This window comes from Mustela nigripes, chromosome 1 (genome assembly GCF_022355385.1).
Source record: "Mustela nigripes isolate SB6536 chromosome 1, MUSNIG.SB6536, whole genome shotgun sequence".
Classification (NCBI taxonomy): domain Eukaryota; kingdom Metazoa; phylum Chordata; class Mammalia; order Carnivora; family Mustelidae; genus Mustela; species Mustela nigripes.
Window position 1 is genome coordinate 54,655,802 of NC_081557.1, and position 21,936 is coordinate 54,677,737.

General features: G+C 48.2%; 1 long non-coding RNA gene across 1 annotated transcript in view; it reads right to left on the reverse strand.

Annotated features, from left to right (window-relative positions):
- LOC132012000 (uncharacterized) overlaps positions 1-20,870 on the reverse strand; it is a 227,603-nt gene extending 206,733 nt beyond the window's left edge. Inside the window, exon 1 of the long non-coding RNA XR_009402497.1 lies at positions 20,489-20,870. This is a non-coding gene — a long non-coding RNA (uncharacterized LOC132012000). The remainder of the gene's footprint in view (positions 1-20,488) is intronic.
- Positions 20,871-21,936: the final 1,066 nt, after the last annotated feature.

The following is a 21,936-nucleotide window of genomic DNA, read 5'->3' on the forward strand; positions in this document are numbered from 1 at the left end:
AGAACTCATGTATGCTATTTATCTCCTTGGAGTCTTACACTGGCATTAGGAAAGGCTCTGAGAATTCCTGCAGTGCAAGAACACATTTAACTTGTCCAATCTGGCATTTCTCAAACTTATTTGGACACAAACCGGATTTTTTTTTTTTAAGTTCTTCTCTCCCCTGGGAAAAATAAAGCTATTATGCCCCTCCCTGTGCCCTGATAGCCATGCATACATATGCAATATGGAATAAAAAAACTGCTTTGAAACCCAGTTCTGGGAGTCAATGTGGGGCAGAGGTAACAGTATGCACTCCAGAGTCAGAAAAATCTGGATTCAATCCTAACTCTGCCAGCAGTGTAGTCACAGGGATATTACTTAACCTTCCAGAGCCTCAGTGCTGTGTAAGTGAAAAGTGGGCTGACAGTGTCTACTTCCATAGAGCTTGTGTGCTCCTTAGGTGAGACGAGGCATGCACAGAAGCTTCTGGCACACAGTTGGTATCTTAAAGTGTGACTCTGCCTCCTCGCTCCCCTTTGCAAAATCACAAGCTGAGACATTTGAAAACACCCTGGCATTTTTTTTAAATGCTCATAAAACGTTACATCAAATTATTTCCCATAAGGAGCCTTCTTGGAATGTCTTTCCATTACCTAGTCTGCAAGTTTTCATAAATAGAGTCATCTAGAAAAAACATAGCAGGGCTGCTTTAATATATATATACATGAAGGAGGCCCAGTATTTCACACAGCTCTCTGGGATTTAATATCGAGGAATTTGCCTGTGTCAAATATTACTTTATTTAACGGAATGTGATATCACTTGCTACTGTCATAAAGCGCAATGCTATCAAAATACAGCTGTTATTAACATCACTAACAACTGCTTTATTCCAGTGCATTTTGTTGATACCATAATGATGGGCACTTTGGAAATAAGCATCCCTGGCTGATTTTCAGAAGCCTATCTCCCAGAGAGTTCGTACGATAATTCCACCAGGGTTTTCACCAAGGTGGAATGAGGAGTTTAAAATGCTTGGAAGCGAGTCATCTTGAGGTCACCGATAATTAAATAGGCGCTAAAGGAGCAGAATATGGAAAATGTGTAATCTTCCCTGGCTCTGAAATAAAAACAGATATCAGTGAGACAGTGCCTCCGCAGGGAGACTTGATCTCCATCTACAGCAGGATTCCTTTCAAGCCGGGATGTCGAGTTCAAAATATCCATTAAAAGTCTATGATGGACTTTAATTACGAGAGGCGGATGATAAGAGTCTAGTTCATTCCCTCCCGTTGTCCAGGGTGGTTTAGAGCTGCCAGTCATTACCCCCTTCAAAGAGGCCCAAAGTGCAGATACCACTTTAAAGAAAGGGCTGGCCTATGAGGGAGGGGCTCTCACCCCACAGGTGGTGCTGACAGAGTGGTGTCAGAACGCCTCAGGGCCTGCAAAGTGCACTCAAAGGGCCTCTTACTAAAAGCAGTGACAGTTTTCCCATTATTCCAATATACAGCAGTTGGACCAAGACACTCCTTCATCCCTGCTTCTCATTTCTCTGCCTCTGAGGTCCTTCTTCCCACGTGCATGCACTTCCCCACCCAGACACATGATTTGGAGGTGATCTGACACTAAGTCTGGCAGGCTAACAGGTGGAATTAGCCACCCCCCACCCAACACACACAGAGAGTAAAGAGCCTTTCTCAGGAGAAGCGGCACCAGCTACAGAGTCAGAAAGACCTGAGTTTGAATGCAGATTCCCTCACTTCCTGCTGTGTGGTCTCTGGCAAGCTACTTAACCTCTCTGAGCCTCCATTTTCTGTTTGCTAAACAGAGACCAGAATACCTGCCACCTGGGTTTAATAGTAGGCCCCTAGTTCCTAACAGGACACCTAATATAGTCATTCCCCTGCATGGCAAGCAGGAGCCCTGCAGCCAATGTTTGTCTGCCCCCACTGTTTCCTATACAACAACTCCCTCTGCCCCAAGAGAGAAACTTGCTGGAGAGGCCAGCCGCGAAAGAAAAATGTTCAATAATTCAGAAGCACTAACATCAAGTCTGATGTAGGTATAAAAATAGTTACAAAACACCACACTCCTCTTGTTTTCATTACAGTAACCTTGGCTCCCTGGTAGGAACAGGAGGGGAAAGGGACTGGCCTGAGGCTGGGGCCGGGCCTCGGGCACGGGAACCTCATAAGGCTTCTGTTTTGGCTCCTCAAATTATGCATCTTTGTACAAAGGCAAGGCAGGAATTTGCTTGTCACCTCTATATTTTAAACCCGCCTTTGGAAAGACTGGTTTATTTTTGAATTGACAGTATGCTCAGCTGGGCTACTGGAGCAGAGAGAATTCTCTACATCCTGCCTTCTGACAGGGACCAACTGGTGAGCTCTTCAAGGATGCTGGACCAGATCCCAAAGCTTAGGTTTAAAGAAGCCCAATGGTAGGCTGCCCTGAGCCCAATCAATCCCCCTAGGAGGCCCACACCGTTGGCCTCTGTCATCCAGAAGGACTATGCTAGCCCTAAAAGCACAAATTCTGGGTAAAGAACAGGAAGAACCCAACTAGAGGGCTAACGTTTACTAAGCTTATGTGCCAAGCTCCCTGTCACATGCTTTACCTCTATTACCTTCTATAACCCTCAAGACCAACCCCAAGTTAGTTGCAAGCTTCTCCATTTCACAGATGGGGAAACTAAGGCCCTGGGAAGTTGAGAGACTTCCCCTGCAAAGTCCCACTTAGCAGTCAGGGCTCAGACCGAGACGGCCTGACTCCCAAGCCTGTGCTCTCTCCCCTATGCCCTCCATAAAAGCAGAGCATGTGGTATGAAAAGGTCTTCATGAAATATTCAGCTGCATTTGTACCTCCTGTCATATCCAAGCCAGATCTAAATGCTTACTCGGTGCATTTTTCTTGCAAGGCAGCTGCAGGGAAACAAATTTCCAAGTCCTACTTAACAAGACAGGGGAAGAGGCCTTTCGTTGGTCTGCTCCAGGTATGGGGGCAAGTCTATGCATGTCCCCAGAGCAGGAGGTATAGGGTCAGTGTGATGGGAGGCCAGAACCAAGTCGACTGCTTCTAGGAACCCACGATATCAGAGTTTCTTTGGCTCCCCCTTCTAGGAGAGAGTAGAGAGTGCTCAGCAAGGCAAGGAGGCCTGGCAGAGAAAAGGAAGGTCACATTTCCTGTCCTTTCAGAAAAAACAATTTCAGCCTTCAAGTGCAATGTCAAACAGCTCTTTTTGAAGCTTCCCTTGCCTTCCCCAGTCAACCTGGGTGTGAGAGTTCATTCTCAGATGTGTCTACTTTGCGCCTGGCTCTGTGCTAGAAGTTCAGTGAATGTTATTCCACTTCATTGGGAAAGCAGGCATTGTTACTCTGTATTGAAGGGGAAGGAACCAAGACTTAGAGCTTGTTTAATCTGCCAAAGGTCACACAAGCCATCATGGCAGGTCTCAAGCAAGGACAGCCCCCACCACCCCCCAAACAATGATCTAGTCAATGGTGCCAAAGCTGACAGTGTCTAGAGAAGGTCCAGCCATGATTTTAAGTCAGTCTTAAATTCATGTCTGATAATACTCTTCACCATATCCTAAGTACCTTGAGGTCTGAGTGGACTCTCCTGCCCTTCTGTCCTGAAAGATACCTACTCTGGGGCACAGCTCACTCAGCAAGCTCTTATTGACTGATTTATCAGTATACTTAATAATGGTGCCAAGGATCTTGACAAGCAGCCCCACCCAAGGGAGCCAGCCATTCTCTAACTGAATCTTTCAAGAGGACAGTGAGTCTAACTTCCCACCTCCTGCAGGAAGTTTCTCCTCCATACTCTAACAGCCCTTGCTTGCACACCTCCTGTGATGGGAAGCTCACTCCCTCCACAAGTAGTACTGCAGTTGGGAGAATGTTCTTCCTGATGCTGAACTGAAGCCAGCTCTCCAACCCCCCCACCCACCCACCCACCCAGCCCTTCCTAGCCTATCTCAGACTCTGGACCCCTTGGAGAAGCACTGTGGGTAGTAGCACCTAAGAGACTACTCCCAAAGTTCTGGTCATGTTCTCCTGATTCCTGGAATGGTGAAACAGAAGAACACAGACTTACAGCCAGAAAGATCCCAATTCAAATCCTGCCTCCACTGCTCACATAGTTAGTTGTTGATGGAGCATCACAAGTCGGCCTGGTGGAGTGGCTACGTTCAGCACATAGTAGGGAGCTCAGTACACAGTGGGGATCAAGGCCTCCTTAGCCGGCAGGGTCTGTTCACAGGGACCTGGTTCCCCTTGTGGTATGAGCTCTGTGACATCTGCTGGCCTTCCCCATATCACATCCTCTCTTTGGCCTCTCCCTGCTTGTCTCTGGGGTCCACTTCTGAAGAAGTGAATTTAATTCCCTGATTATTAAGGAGATGGGCAACTGAGATGGGTGACAACAACAAATTAAGAAATGACAACCACGAGAGTTACCATGGCAACAGTTTAACTTGAGAAGTTCCAAGAATGTACTGTAAATTAGAGGCATGCACGTGCGCGTGAGCGCACACACACACACACACACACACACACATGCAGGTACGCGCGAGCGCCTCAATGTGGGGGCCTCAGGAAACCTGCTTTGATGCCTGAGACCGTCACCCAAACTCTGACATGGAATGATTTTCTCGCCCTCTACGTCCCACCTTCAGGGGTAGGTTATGAAGGCAAATTCTCCTTCTAGGAACCCAAATTAATTCTTGCTACAAGGCATCATTCATCAACGCAGGCAGGTGTCAAGAGAGGCTAAACATTTTCTATGAAAAGTTTTGTCTGAAACAGACATCTGAAGATGGTGCACCTCTTGCTCCTGCCACAGAGAAGACCGGGTTTAAGAACTCAATGAAGTTCTCTCTCTCTCTCTGCCTGCCTCTCTGCCTACTTGTGATCTCTGTCTGTCGAATAAATAAATAAAATCTTAAAAAAAAAAAAAAAAGAACTCAATGAAATCACGTAGGCCGAACGCACACAATTCAACAGAGACTGATAGCTGCTTACTGAGAAAACACAGTTCTAGGCCCTGGAGTCACTTCCGTGAGCAAAAGGCAAAGAATGAAAACCAGGGGATTTTTATAATAAATATCAGGGGAGCTGCCCAGGGGAGATTTACAATAACCAGGAGAGATGAAGTACAGGAACAGACAATGGCCAGACCAGCCACAAAAACACGACTCCAACCCCCAACCTCTGCAGCAACCAGCTCCAGATAGTCAGGACTTGATCAGCAATCTGCCAGCTTATTCCATTTTTGCCCCCACTTTTTAAAGTTTAACACCACTCAGGACCACGGAGAATGAGCAAAATATGGTTCCCAAACTCATCTCATACAGCTCCTGGCTTCTAGTTAGGCTGCCTACAGCTTCCCCTGCCAACAGCCTCCAATCCAAGCTGCCCAAAGGCTTACTTTTTTTTTTTTTTTCCCCCTTACTATGAAGCTTTCCCACCACTCGGCCTGATTCTGAATCTCACCATAGGCAAGTGATGGTGGCTGAGTCCCTTGTAGCCGCTACTTATTCTCATTGGTGTAGTCTTCATTTCCGCAACCAGTACATATAATACAGGAGCAAATTAGGTAACATGCTCTGCTCTTAACCTGCCCTCCCACCTCCCCATCCCACCCTCATCCTCGGATTATTCTCAACACAGCAGCCAGTGTCATCTTGTTAAAATCACAAAACGGAGTATTAAAGCCCAGCGAAAGACTAAAATACACAGCAGGGTAAGAGAGGTCTAGAACACAGGGGGCAGAAAGAGGGGCTCACCAATGCAACAGGATGGTCAGGGTGGGTCTTGTTGAGAAGGTGATACTGGAGCAAGGACTTGGAGATAGCTAGCCATGTACATGTCCAGGGGAAGAATATTCCAGGCAGAGGGAACAGCCTTGAGAAAGGACTAGGCCTGACATGTTTCAACAAAGCACAGGAGTGAGGTCAGAGATGTAGGAGAGATCTGAATTGAAGGAGGCCTTCCCAGGTCATGTAAGGACTATGACCTTTACTCTGAGGCACGTGAGGAGCCAGGACAGAGTTCTGAATTGGGAAGCGACATGTTCTGACACAGGTCTTAACAGGATCACCCTAGTCCCTGTGTTAAAAATAAAATGCAAAGGGGGCTAAGAAGAGGCAGGGAATGCACTCAGGGCCATGACTGCACCCATGCCATGGAAGTGCAGATGACAAACAGTGGTCAGGCTCTGGGTTCAGTTTGATTATGAGCCTCAAATATGGGAGATACTTGAAACCTTCTCATCTCTTTCCCTCTTTCCTTAAAAACGAAGATACCCTCATAGATCCAGGATGCAAAATGAGGTCTGGGTCGACCCCAGTGCCCATCTGACCCCTGGGATGCACTTCCACACACAATGGCCTAGTCTGGGTACCAGTGCGAGTGGTCTGCTCTGACGCTCTCCAGTGACACCTGGAATTCCTGGTGAGGGACCACTGCCAACACAAAATGCAAGTGATGATCGTGTTCCTTGATCTAATGCTTACCTCATGGGCGGGAACTTAAATTAGACTCAATCCTTCCATAGGGCCATTTAGCAACACCTACCAGAAGCCCTATCAAGCTGAAAAATCTTTGACCTAGTAATTTTGAGTAAAGAAATAAGGCTGAAGGTACTTAAAAGCACTGATCTCAGCATTATTTACAGTGGTGAAAAACTGAAAACAACAATAGGAAATTGGTTAAATAATGATGCAACTTATGATGGACTATTACATAGCTATTAAAAGTCATGTTGGAGAGAAAATTCAGTGGCATGGGGAGATGATCAGGGTATATTAAGGTTACAAAACCACGTGTAAGATCCTCTCCAAATGGTGCTGGAGGGAGGAGGAATGGGGGATGGAGAGCATAGGGCTGCACACAGAAACAATAAAGGAGAGAAAACCAAAGTGTTAGAAGGAATTACCTCTCCATGACAGGATTATGGGTTGTTTTCATTTGTTCTCTGGCTTATCTTAGGTTTTCTAAATTTTCTATTGTTTACATGTATTATTGGTACAATCAGAAAAAAACACATTAGATAAAAACATGATAAATGTTATAAAACTTTCACAGTAATATTTATCCTAGTAATAAAAATCGCTACCTATTCTACAATGTACCACAAGGCTTAATGAGTTTGAGAATATGAAAGAAGTCTGGAGGACACAAGAATGTGCAATAGGGAAAGAAGACAGTCTCTTCAACAAATGGTGTTGGGAAAACTGGACAGCTACATGCAAAAGAGTGAAACTGGACTATTTTCTTATACCACATACAAAAATAAACTCAAAATGCATTAAGAACCTACTTGTGAGACCTGAAATAAAAAATCCTAAAAGGGAGCATAGTCAGTAAGTTTTCTGACATCGGCCATAATAACTTTTTTCTAGATAGGACCCCTGAGCCAAGGGAAATAAAGGCAAAAATAAACTATTGGGACTATAACAAAATAAAAATTTTCTGCACAGCGAAGGAAACCACCAACAAAACTAAAAGACAACCCACTGAATGGGAAAAGACATTTACAAATGACATATCTGATAAAGGGTCAGTATCCGAAATATATAAAGAACATATACAACTCAACACCAAAAGAACAAATAATCCCATTAAAAAATGGGCAGAAGACACAAATAGACATTTCTCCAAAGAAGACATTCAGATGGCCAACAGACACATGCAAAGATGCTCCCCATCACTCATCATCAGGAACATGCAAATCAAAACCATGATGAGGTATCACCTCACACCGGTCAGAATGGCCAAATCAAAAGCACAAGGAACAAGTGTTGGTGAGAATATAGAAAGAAGCCTGGAGAATACAACTGAATACCTGGAACTGGAATCTACTACTCGATGAGAATGACCACCATGTCTACTGTCACACTGCAGCTTCCACCAGCGAAGTCACCACAAAACAATATGGACAAAGAGGTGCACAAAACCGATGGACTCCACTGCTCTATGGCACTTTGCATTTGCTTCTCCTATACATGGACCAATGAGAAGAGAAAGCAGAATCAAGAAGAAAAATCTAGGTTTTAGAACCCATGGGGCTTGAATCAGAAGCAGCAGCAGCTCCTGGGAGCCTGTTAGAAATGCAGAATCCCAGGCCCTCCCTCCCACCTACTTCTGAAGCAGAACCTGCAAACCTGTTTTAACAAGTCCCCAGGCTTGTGCCTATCCACATCAAGTTTCAAAGCCCTCTCCAGAACACAGTACTTTTTCTTACTTTGAGGCAGACTGGAAGTAATCTTTTAAAAAAAAAAAAAAAAAGGTGCCTGAGCGGCTCAGTCTGTTAAGCGTCTGCCTTCAGCCCAGGTCATGGTCCCAGGATCCTCGGATCGAGTCTCACATCGGTCTCCTTGCTCAGGAGCCTGCTTCTTCCTCTAGCTGCTGCTTCCTCTGCTTGTGCATGCTCTCTCTGACAAACAAATAAATAAATCTTAAAAAAAAAAAAAAGCCAACTGAATAGGATTTCTCCAGCAAACATTAATTATCTAAAAGATGTAAAATCACCCAGACCATCCAGAAATGAAGAGCTTCCAGGCCTGTGGGCAATGTCGAGTCTCTGGCACCAATCCTGGATCGCTACTACAGTAAAATACCCTTTCATAGGAAGCAGAGACCAGGTACTCCCTCTTCTATTCCAGGAATCCTGAGGCCCTGCTGGCCAGGTAGAGTTGTGCATGAATGGTTAACAGGGCCTCCACCCAGAAGTATACATAAAAGGAGTAAAACCAGGTCAAAGGAATATCACAGTATCTCTAGGCAAAGGCTAGCTAGCCTTTTCAGCAGTCGGAACGCAACTGTGTCAAAATGAGGAAACAGGCTGAGTGAGAAGGCCACGCTTTTCTGACCCAGATGGCCCAGTTTGCCAGGAGGCAGGGAGACGATGAGAAAGAAGCCTTGATTACTATATCTGTAGTCCCATGGCTCAAATAAATTAGGTCACCCTCCTCATACATAAATTACTCAATATGGGATCCCTTTATGCTTTGAAGAAAGGAGGGAAGAACATTTAATGAGGCTCTACTTTATGCACCATTTCTCAATCCTGGCTGTAACTTAGCATCACCTGAGTCCCCACCACAGCTGCTACAGAGCACTCTGGGGTGGGGCTGGACCACTGGCGTTTGGTAAGAGCTCCCAAGTGATCCTATGCATAACCAGGATTGGAATCTACTGTACTGGGCACAGGGCTGGAACTCAAAATCTAGCAGCTGACAGCAGCTCAGAGAAGGAAAGAATCATCATGACCAAGCTGGTACCCAGTGGTGAAGGGACAGAGCTGGAATCGAAACCAGGATCTGCTGTCTAAATCCAGAGCATTTTGGTTTTTCTGCTTCTATAGGTACCTCCATTGTTTTCAAAAGGCAGGGATATCCTCTCAGAGTCTGATCTGCAAAAATTGTAAATAGGCTCTTTCAGATCCTCTCGGTTTCCCCTTCACAGCTCTGTCCACCATTGATCTGTGCTGACTGTACAGTCAAGGTTCTAGAAGCAAAAATCAAGAGGACCAGGAGCTGAGTAGGTAAGGACGTCCTAGGAAAAATAGTAAAGCCAAGAGCTACCATTCACATTGAACACTCTTGCCTGTTAGGCCCTGCGCAAGTTACCAAGTCTTTGAGGTCAATACTTCTATTTTCCATTTTATAAATGAAAAAATTATAGAAGCTCAGTGAATCTTAGTAACTTGCTTGGATTCATAGAGAAGTCAAGCCCAAGTCTGTTGGGCATTTTCCTCTACCTTACATGGCCTTGGGAAGAACTTAATCCAAGTATATAGGGGAACCATCCCCGGTGGAGAAAAGGGAACTCATGACTTAGCTATCCTCAAAGAAGTTACTTTAAAGACCCTGGAAATAATGACGCTGATTCAACAATGACAAGGTCTCACAAAACTGTCATTCTTTCATGACAATTCTGCCACCAATCCTAACAGACACTCATTATTCTCCCTATCTTATGGATATAAAATCTAACTCATGGAGATAGGAAGTGACTTGCCCAAGGTCCCACAAAGTGTCGAAACCAGGAGCTGGGGCTGTCCACAAACTTGGTATCTCTTTCGAGCTGCCAAGAAGGGAAGTGTGGCAGATCTCTGGTGGCAAAAATTCACCAGGGCCAAGGCACCTGCCGACTTCCCAGGAAATAGTTCTAGGACCAGCATCCCTGCCTCTGCTGCTTGGCGGCTCAGGGCTACTTCTTAGTCAAGTGAGTTTTTGTTGTAATCATTCAACCTATAAAAAAGGAATGCCTGTCTTATTTATTCCTTGAAAGGGATGAGCCTATGACTGGGAAATGCTGAGGGGTAGACAAGGCATTAGGACAAAGTGCATCCAGTGCATCCCCAGGAGGGGAGCTTGTGAGCCTCTACCAAAGAAGGCACAAGCCTCCAAGGCAGCTGGAGGCTTGTACCTTCCTCGATAGAGGCTCACAAGAAGCCTTGTGTCTGCTCCCCACTCCGCCATCCCCAAGCCCATGTGACAGGGGCGGTGTCCTGCAACCACCAGACGCCCCTCTCCCTCATCTGGAAAGGGTGGATTCTGCCGATTTCACGAATGTCCTAGGGATACATCAGCTTATGTTCTAGATAGTCCTGCATGTCAGGCCTTGAAGCCATCTGTATCTTTATTTACCTGTATGTGCCAGATGTTCTACAGAAGTGAACACTTAATCCTTACCGCCAAGTGATATGAGATGGGATCTACCACTTTCCTGATTTTATAGAGAACACTGAGGCACAGAAGGGCTGCTCAAGGTCATATGGCAAGGAGGTGAGGATCAGGATCCGAGCCTAGTTCTTACAGGCTTTAAAGCTGATGTTCTTCCCAAGACTCCATGCTGCTCAGTCTGAAAAACCTCAAAGTGCACTACAAATGGACTTAACCGGCCATAAGGAGGAATTAAGTTTGGACATTAGGAAATACGTCCTGACCTTGAAGGCAAGGCAGACAAACACAACTGAATAAACTAGACATTCCAAAATTGCTATGAAGGGCAGAATAAGAGCAGCTGGGAGTCTCTGACCATACAACATAGCAGAGAGAGGACAGGGCCTGAATGCTCTGGGCACCCAGTTGCCAAACTTTTTAGGTTAGTTCAGTTAAAAAAAAAAAAAAGTAAAAGAAAATAAAACCAAAACTTTAGAGGAAAAAGCTAAAACAATCATCTCAAAACCACCAAAAGTACTATTAATTCACAGGCTACCACTTTCAATATTGCATCTATTTCCTAGTCCTGCTTCAATGAACGTTTGCTTTGGAAAACATACTTGGGATTTAATAGTACAGCATTATTTTTTTTTTTTTAGAACATAATTTTATTGTGGCATTTTCCTATGTCACAAAAACACATGTTTGAAAATGACATTTAATCTTTATATAATATCCCACTGTTTGGCTGCCATTCTTTACTTGCCCGATCCAATTGTTTATCTTTTTTTTTTTTTTTTACTATTATAAATAACACGGCAATGAACATTTTTATTCTGACATCTTTTCTGCCCATCTCTGATTATTTTCTTTGGCTAGATTCCTAGAATTGGAACACTGAGCTAAAGGGAACAAGTGTTTCTAGGACTACTGACAGTTATTGCCAAATTGCTTTCCTAAAAGGGTGTATTAATTTGCATTTCCACCAGCATCAAAGGAGAGTACCTGTCTCCCAGCACCCTCTCCAGAATCCAGCATTGTCTTAGAACTATCTCGGCTAATAAGAGAAGTGAAAAATAGTAGCATGAGTCTGCGAAGAGACACACAGTGTTTGATAACCTACCTCTAGTCATACAATCTGTCTGTGGCTCAGCCAGGATTTGAACTGAAACTGCTCAGCTCAAGGAGCCAGGTCCCTAACCACTACTGGGGTATGCGGTACTCAGCCACATCGCAGCTATTGATTTAGGCTATTCTCCCTAAGAGTTCTACATGGCCAGGGATCTTTACCTTAGTCTTTCATTATCCCAAGTTATTAGACCAATGCTCTGTAATAGAACTTTCTGCGATGATAGAGATGCTCTATATCTGCACTGTCTGATATGATAGCCACTATGCTCTACTGAGTACTGGGAATCTATCTAGTGTGATTGAGGGAATGAATTTTTAATACTATTTAATTTTAATTAAATGTAATTTAAGTTGTCACTAGTGACTACTGCACTCACTGCCCAGTGCAGCTCTCGAATATCTAGCATGTCGCCCAATAAATATCTGTTAAGTGACAAACTCAAGTAATATCTTAATTCCACCTCCCTCTACCATCCTTCCTGCAAGGCAAAAGTTTGCCTCTTCCATCCTCATCTCCGTGTGTCCATTGGTTCTCTCAAATGCAGGCTTAATGCTATTTATCTGCCATATGGGGGTGATGTGAAGATCAGCTTAATTAATGTTTGCAAGGAGGTGCATTGATGACTGGTTCTCAGAATAACTGCTCGTTAATAAAACGTTTAAACGACTAATTCTCGTCCAGAGGCCCAAGGATGGCTGAGCTTATTCAGTAAAGAGCTGGTTTTTCTGACTCACTCTGAACTAGATCCTTGCACTGTAGACCTCATCAATACAAACTCCTTTCATCTGCAAGTTTCCACCAATCAGAAGAGACTGAAATGTACCTTTCACAATGGTTTTGATGTCACAGTTTGACGAGTAAATTAATAATACAAATAAGATTGGGGAGGGCGGATATTTAACCAAGTTGAACAAATTGCTTTTAAGCTCTTAAGCACTTTCATTGCTTGCATGATAATGAAGCAGATTTTTAAATGTCTTCATCCACTCTCAAAGTAGACCCAGTAAAAAGACCTCTAAAAAGAAACACTTTGCTAAGCCTCAGTTTTAATTACATGGTGTTCCAGAAAGTTACAAAGTGGCTATTGCAGAAGAAACAAGGGTTTGGAGCCAGAGAGGCCTATGATCACATGCTAGCCCTAGGTATGTGACCATGGGCAAATGGCAAATGGCGCGCCTCACTGAGTAACAGTTTCCTCATCTAGAACAAGGCAGTAATAGCAGCTACATAACGGATACTCAGTATGTGTTTGTTTGACTCTTGGCCCTGTTCTTCCACCACTTCCAACCACCAGATGAGAGAACGTTGTCCCTCCCTACTCTGCTAGCTAAAAGATGCCAATTCTCAAAATCCAAAGGAAAGAATGGATATATCCCTTCATGGTGTCATCTATAAATAAAAGACAGCTCCTCTTGATGTCTGGCAGTCATTATTATTACTTTCTGAAAAAATACAGAGTAGGAAGTAGCTTGAAACCTGGCTATTAAAAGTGTGGACCAGTGACAAACATCATGGCATCATCTTGGAGCTTACCAGAAATGCAGACTCAGCCCCCTTTTCAGACCTACTGAATCAGAACCTCTATTTTAACAAGACTCTTGGGTGATGTGTGTGCATATTAAAAGTTTGAGAAGTGTGACACTACAAAACATCAAATCCACTCTCCTCTCCCAACCTAATTTTACAGAGAGGGAAACATTTCAAGAATGGGCAAGTGTTTTACCCTAAGCATAATGTGTTAGCTGCAACTCTTTTGCTTGACTTTCAAGGGGTTCAAAGACCAGATTTTTAGAATCGACAATCATTCCCCAGCAAGAAATTCATCTCTTTAAAAGAAAACATTCTTAAAACCTAATGTGCTTGAGGGTTATAATGATTTATCAATTGTATCTGACAATCATTGCCACTGTGGGCCCAAGCAGTAAGCCATGCCCAGAGCCAATGCAGGACTCAAGGAGACTGGGAGTAGGGGGAACTGCACAACTGGTTTTGAGATGGGGCTACATTTCTGCCTTGTGTTCTTTTTGTTTTCCAAATGAAAGAAAGGCCCTGATTTGATGTTCAGAACATGACAAAAGACAAAAAATGTTCCACTGCCTTCCCTAGTGAAACTGGACAGGGGTCAGAATCAAAGGCAGCATCTAAACACTTGTCAGAATTCTGAGTCTGCAACCAGTGCAGTGGGTTTCCTCCATGGTGACCACACCATGGAACAAGGCTGAGGTGACCTCTCTCAGATCTAAAGGAACTCCCGATATCTCCTGCTGGATAAAGGGACACCTTGGAAAAGGTAGGACTGGATTTCCCCCAGTAGCTCCACTGAATTCTTTGCCAGATGACAAGTCCCCTAACCACAGGGAACAAATCTTTTCTGGGTCACAGAAATCTGACACGTGAAAGCAAGACTGACAAATACACCCTCTCACTGAACCGGCCCATACCAGGATGGGCTACCTCCACTTTGGAAACTTAATGTAGGCACATTAATTTAATTTTTTACTGTGCCCAGGCACCCTGAAGAGAGACAGCTGGGTGGATTTTCCAGCAAAATGCCCTGCAGCGGGTGGGGAGAAGCTTGCTGTGGGTAGTCCCAATTGTTTCCTTTGTCAGATTTCCTAGGCCGCCATTCCAAGGCCTCTGAGCCAAAGGAAAAGGGAAGGGGGCAGGGCAGGGAGGGGTGGAATCCACCGCCTGAGCAAATGCTAGACTCACACACTTCTCTGAGGAACTGTTTGTCATTCACTGTGGAGCCAGCCCCACCTACAATACAGAGGAACATATTTACATATTTCAACTCCATTGCTGGCTGAAGCGCTACAGAAAGTGATGATTCGTAAACAGCCAGGGAAGAAAAATGTTCTCGAAAAAGGATTTGCCTATCACTTCAGCAGAACAGCTCAAAGTTATGCAAATCCCTTGCTTGAGGTTTGATTGTCACCCCTACCTCCCTCTACTACCCAGGCTCCCAAGCCTATAAGGGATTGAAAAGTAAACAGCCATGTTCTGGTTTAAAAGATGAAGTAGAAATCACAGTGTAGCCTACTGCTTCTCATGTGTGACAGAAGTCTTAGCATGGCATATGCCTGTGACCCTGCCATCCTGCTTTCTAGGAATTGTTCTCAAGGAAATACTATAATTATACAGTGTGCAAAGCATGGTTACTGCAGCTTTGTTTTAATTTTAAAAAAAACAACTAAAAATAAACAAAAAGTCAAAATTTCAGTACTGGTTAAATAAATGATGGCATATTAAAACACTGAGCTTCTATGCAGCCATTAAACATGTTGCCATAGGGAGAAATAGTATAACATGGAAAGATCTGTCATTAAATGAAAATACATATTCAATACATTTTAACCATGATCTCATTTTTTTATCTCATAAAGTCACACATTATGACTCAAAAAGTGGTGAAACTTATTTTCCTTCTGCTTTTTTCTCTATTGTCTTACCTTGCTACAGTGAGCACAGATACTTTGATAATTAGAATACAATAAAAATCTTTAAAAAACACTGGCAAAACAAATACAGAGGAGTAAAACATCTACATTTAAACTGTTTCATTATAAGTTTTTCTCGTGGAAAACTATGTGTTCAGAGACCCACATATGCCGGACTCCCTGGAAACTGGGACACATGTTACTTTCCAAGTGGCCCCCATAGCAGTCTGTCAGTGCAGGGCAAAGATAGAGTGAGTCAGCTTTCAGCTATAGTAAGCCAGACTGATAAACCCTGTAAGAAGGCAGGTAAAAATCTTCTCTCAGATCTGGAACTGACGTTGATTTACCCAGCTAGGCTCTTAGAATCAAATCTGCAAGGAAATGATTTAAATCCCATTGTTCTTTTGTTTCCCTTTTGAGATTTAAGGAAGTGGGGGAATGTATTGGGACAGAACAATGGCCAGCTGGAGGTCTAGGCAGAGGAGCAGTTTATGGGGACCAGAAAGGGGAGGCGGAGTACCCAGGTGAGGATTTACACCAGGTGACATTCAATCTCCTTTTCTTCAACCCCTCTGAGTTAAAGAGTGTAAGAGGGCATCTTACCTCGAGTCCCTCGCTTTTACTGTCCAACAGTCTTTATCCTAAATTCCTAATGACCCTCTTAACCGTATTTTTAACTCTTGATCTGGAAATATCTGGTTATGTAACATGCCAATCTGCACAAGGATATAATTCTGCCATAAAAAAGGACTCAATGAGGGAGAAATTCTAACAAAACTGGAAATGACTTTTCTAAGAAAAGAGAAGATATTTTTGTTTCAAGCACTTGAGCTGTTTTTAAATAGACCATGGATGCAATGTTGCTGGTTCTTTTGGGGCTGTTGATTTTTTCTGCCCAACCCCCACCCAACAAATGCACAGTGTTGTAAAGGGATGAAGAAAGTGGAAGGGAATGATCATCTGTGAGGTTTTGTGACATTAATCCTTACTTTGTTGTAAACTAGAGGATATCTTCCCATTTATTCGAAAGCAAACTGAAATACCAAAGGAGGCCGCATCGCCATGATTTCCACCTAGTAAATAAAGGAGTTAAAGTCACATTCCATCAACTGACTCCCACAAAATCAGACAGGGTTAGAGGTTATACAACAGAGAGATCTATTGGGAGGTCCAATTCGTCCAGTACTATAATACCCAGTCTTCCACTGCAACACCCGTTCAGTGGGAACCTCATATTCCAGATTATTCCCTTCGCTGTAGAACTGCCCTCTGATGAGGATTCTTTAGGCTGAACACTGGTTCCACCGCGCCTGCTCCCCACCCGCGCAGTGAGCAAGGCTGACCCTACTTCCCACCAAAGTCCATTAGGATAGTTTATTGACTTACTGGCCCCTTTCTACCCCCATCCCCCAAAAGAGGCCTTGATGACCACAGGAAGCTGGCAGACAAATCCGAGAAATCTCGAAAACCGAACCTTTCCATCCCTGACAACTTCCCCACCCTCAGAGGACCGTGAATTCACACGCCCACCTGCGCTCTGCCCCCCCCGCTCACTTAAAGATACATGCTGAGAATAAAACCTTCCCTGAATTACGCCCCTAATGCTATAGGAACATCTCCTTCCTAAGTTTTGCCTGGAGAACGTGGGGGCGTTCACTTCCGCGACATTCACAAGGAGCCGCTGACAGGCGACGCTCGTTCGCCCCGGGAAATCAGCTCAGACTGGTCCAGTTCCACTAGGTGGAAGAACTTCCATCATCACCCTCACCAGAGAAAACAGATTCTTTCCCATCATTCTCTTATAACGCCCACAAGGAGGGGAATCCCATTTTTGCTCCATGTCTGGCCTCGCCGCACACCCCCCTCCAGGCTCGCTCGCACTGTCTCTCCCACACACGCGCGCGCATACGCACGCACACACACACGCGCGCGCGCGCATACACGCACACACAAACTTGCTTCCACCACCACCTGTGAAAACATCCCTCCTAACTTTGGCGAGGAGAGCTCCGGGGCCGAGCTGAGCTGCGGAGCGCCCGAAGCGCGCCGGAGGGCGGAGGATGGGGCCAGGCAGGGAGAGAGCAGCGCGATCCGACCGGGACCTCGCGCGGCGCTGCTGTCCCGCTAGCACCCCGCCGGAACGCCGCGGTCTGGGCTGGGGTTTCCCGCGCAGGCCCCGCCCACCCGGGGGCCCCGGCTCAAGCGGACTGCGGCGCGGCGGGTAGAGGAGCCGGAAGCCTGGGACACCCGGCGGACGACGACCGAGAGCGCGAGAGGGCCTTGGCCCGCGCAGCCGACCCGGGGCGCCGTAGGTGGGGGGCATTTAGGGGTGGCGGCGAGAGGCCCGCGAAGAAGACGGAGGCGCCCGAGCGGCGCGGAGACCGTGGAGCGGGAGGGAGCGGGGAAACAGGTTGCCGCCGAGCCCGTCCCCTCCCCGCCACCGCCCCGAGGCGACCGGATTCCCGCCCTGTCCCGAGCTAGCACAGCCCCTCCTGGGCGCCCTCCTCCTTCCCGGATCCTCGCGGCCGGCCCGCAGCCTCTCAGGCAGCCGGGTTAAAGGCGCCTTCAGCAAGGTCAAGGCGCGGCTGGCCGGCACCTGGGGATTTTCCCCAGCAGAGCACGAGCTTTGTAATCGCATTGTTAAGGATCATGGCAGCGGCAGGAAATCCGAAAGGCCCCACAGGTCTGCGAAGGGAGGATTTATTTTACAGCGCAGAACACACTCAGACCCGGGATTTCAGGACCGTGGAATGTGGCAAAAACAAAACCCTGCCCTCCACTCTAGCACACCACCACCTCCTGCCTGCGGGGGGTAGGCAGTTCAGCGCCACTGAGCCTCAGACTTAAGCGTTCCGCACGCCTCTGTCAGGTCTGGGGTGGTTTGTCCCTCTACAGGCGGAAAAAAAAAAAAAAAAAAAAAAAAAAAAAAAAAAAAAAAAAAAACCGATTTAAAAGCACTCCACTACTGTGGTTTCTCTATCAAAGACCATCAACATGCTACAGGCTGCGGCAGCTATGGGAAGCAGGGAGAGGAGAATAAACGCAACAGAAGCAAACCGCGGTCCGCGTAGGAGAGAAGCGAGGGGGCGGAAGCTGTAGTCTGCACCCATCCCCATCCTATCCCATTAACGCCCCGCTAGCCCAGGAAATCAGGAATGGGCACCTAATGGTGGCCAACCCCGGCAGAAACCAGCACTCTCCCTCCTAACCCCCCGCCTGAGTAGGCCTAGATGGCTGGCATGCTTGGCATCTCCAAGGTGGACCAGAGAGCGCAGGCAGGTTTCTAAACACGTGAAGGACACTGGGTGTGAAGATGGGTTGGAGGAGATCTGAGAGGCAGAGAAGCGAGGCTTAGGGCTTGCCCAGTATGCAAAGTTAGTTTCCTGAAAGAGCATCCCCTGCAAGGCCTCCCAACAACCCGAGACAGGTCCGCGCTCTGGGGACTCCACGAACCCTGGAGTTCGCGGCTTTTTCTCTCTGATCAATTCCAGAGTCTCCACCCTATTACCGAATCGATAACCGGTTCTTTGGAGACAGTAGCATCAGCACCCAACGCCGATCATGGAAGTGGGTGCCATGGCGCCAGGCGTCTCCCTACCCTCCGGTCCCGGGATGGGTGCGCCCCAGTACTTACATTCCCCAAGCAGGCAAACTTTCAGGCTTGTCTTTCACGAACCGGGGATTTCGCATCACGGTTCTGGGTAATCACTGAGCCAGTTTATATAATTGCCCGCGATGCCGTACGGCATATCTTGCGTGCACGGTCGCACAGCTCAGCACTTGGGCACCCTCTCGCCCCCGCGCTCCAATCCCAAGCGTGCCCTGCCGCCGCCTTCCACAAAGCAGCAAGGCGATCTCGTGGATTAGTCAAAAATCAAGGGTGCAGGCAGGATTTACCAAAACCCAGGCAGCCTCAATGCGCCCCTTTCGCTGCATTGGTGTCTTACGGATAACTGCATCTCTACAAACCTCGCCAGGCCTCGGCGGGTGGGGGTGGGGGTGGGGGTACGGAGAGCCGGAGCGGGGGGTGGGGGTTGGCGCGGTTCTAAAGAGGATTCCTATTACCCAACCGAGTAATAATATCCTCGTACACTTGAACCAAGGTGCACAAATTGCCTTAACCTGTCGCCCTGAAGGGGAGACAACTTCCAAAGTTAGAGACCACGCAGTTGAATTTCCAGTACTTTCTAACCTCGCCTAGGCGGGGATAGGGCCGAGAAGTGGCGGGCAGAGGCCAGCAAAGCCCACCCTACCACACAGCCAAGGAGAGGACTCACCAGTTGAACCTTCCCTCGCCCCCAGTAATTGGCTGTGTATTCCCTCGCTGAGCGTACGTACACACACACACACACACACACACACACACACACACACACACACCACTCCTATATCACCTTCACGTCTGCTTCCTTCAAGAGACTGCATTTTTAAAACGCGAGGAAAATGACGGAGCTCGGTCATCATATTTCAACCCAGAGCAAATTTCTCCAAACTGGGGGTGGGGGGGTGCGGGTGTGAGTAGACACACACACACACACACACACACACACACATTCACACTCACACCCAGGAGCGCTCCGAGCGTCCACCCGCGGCTGCAGCCTCCACTCGCTGGGAAGGGAACGTCAGCACCGCTGCAGGGCGGCGGGCGAGGAAAGGCGAGCGCCTCGCGGGCTGCAGAGGGCGCGGGGCTGGGGTCGCTCTCCGGTTCCTCCGCTTCAACCGCGCTGCACGCGGGGCCGCTGCAGCCGGTGCTAGCCCCGCAGGACCGACTGCAGCCGTCAGAGCCCGGCGCCGCCTCCCAGGCTCCTCCAGCGCCCGCCGGGGCCCAGGGGTAGGCTGGTCTGCAGAGGGGCTGCGGACGCTGGGGCCAGGGCGGGGAAGGAGATCCCCGGGTTGAAGACGAACCCGGGCGCACCGCCTCCCTCCCACCCGCAGTCCCGAGTCCCGGACCCGCGCCCACCTCCCACTCTCCCCTAACCTTAGCTCTCAGACTAGTGCGCGGCGGGCTCCGGGGGCTGCGGCGACGGAGGCTCGGGCTCCAGACTGGTTCGCCTCGCCGGCAGCCTCCCACCCAGGCTCCCTCCCTTCCTCCCTCAGTGCGGGCCGAAGGAGCAGGAGAGCGTCTCCGGGAGCCCTGGGCGTCCGTACCAGCCGCCCCGACCCCGCCACGGTCAACGAGCGAAAAGGGGCGAGCAAGCCGGCGAGACGCCGCCGCGGTCCCCAAGGCGCTTTTCCATAGATCGGAGCGCGCTGCCTTACCGTGGCTGCAGGCTGCCACCGCCGGGAAAGCGGGGAGGACGGCGGCAGGGAGGCTCAGCGCCGCGCCGGTGGCTCCTCTGGCTCTCGGCGGCGCGGCTCCTCGGCTCGGCGAGCCCGAGCAGGGCGCCCAGGAAGGAGCGGGTCCCGGCTCTGCGCTCAGCTCCAGCGAGACCAACAATAGCTCCCTTTAGGGAGCGGAGCCCCAGCGAGCCTCCAGCCGCGCGCGCACGCCCGGCTCCCGCTCCCGGCCGCTGCCGGCCGGCGTCCCTGCCAGCACTGCTGCCCCACATGAAACAGCTGCAATCCCGAGGCTTCTGGGGGGGTTGGAGCGGGTGTGTGCGCGCGCGTGTGTGTGAGTGTGTGTGTTTAATAGCTTCCCTCCTCTTCTTCCCCTCCCTGCCTGCTCGCCTGCCTGCCTCCGTCCCCCACCCTCGCTCTCTTACACACAGACAGAGAGGGCGAGCGAGAGACACACACACACACACACACACTCACACGCACACGCAGGTTACATGAATGGGAGGCGGGAGCCAATCCTGCGAGGCTGGGCGAGCCGCGGCGCACGGCGCTGCGAGCAGGACCGCACCACGGCGCGGGGGGGCGCCACGCAGGTGACGCGCGCCCTCCGGGGGCCCCTCGCCGCCTCTCCGCTCGCCCCAGTCTCTGTGTTCTCCCCGATGGCTTCCTCGTTCCTCCTTCCCTCCTTTCAGTCCGCTCCTTTCTCCATCTTCGCTCCTTTTTACTGCTTATTCTTTCTCGAATTCTCCTGGTTGTTTCAGCTCAGTATCTTCCTCGGTCTGCTCTTTTCTTTTACCGTCTCCGCTCGCTCAATCCCTTTCTCAAACTTTCTCCTTCCTTGTCCCGACTTTCCCCCACTTCCTCTCCTCCTGCCTTTTGTTCTCTCTCCTCCCGCTTTGGCCGTCTCCCCCGTGTCTATGTGGCGTTGTCCGGTCTCCCTGCCCTCCCCCTCTTCGCCCATCCCCGGGTTTCTCTGGGGCCGGTGGCTTCCCTCCCCGCCTACCCCCTGGTGTTATTTCACACCCTCAACACTTTTCCAGGGACAGCCCCTCTCCCATTCCTGCTGCAGCACAGCCAGAGGTAATTAAGAGCTGAGAACTTGAGTTCGTTCCTCAGGCTCACAAGATGCCCAAAAGAAAGGCCCTCCCTCGGACAACTTCTCTAAAACCATGGTAACAGCTACTCAGTCGTGATAACAATCATTTAAAAAATAACTGCAGAGAACGTGGTCGAAGAGATTTGTCCTTCGCCTTTCTGGACTGTGATCGCCAGCACATTTCGAGAAGGGCATTTTCATGGGATGGGAGAGGCAGCCTGGTGCAGCGGCAACTTGCAAGGGCTTTGGAGAGAGACGAGAAATTCCCACAGCAGCCCTGCTGCCTGCCAGCTGTGTCTTCGTGCAAATCATTATCTCTAGCCCTGCCTCAGGT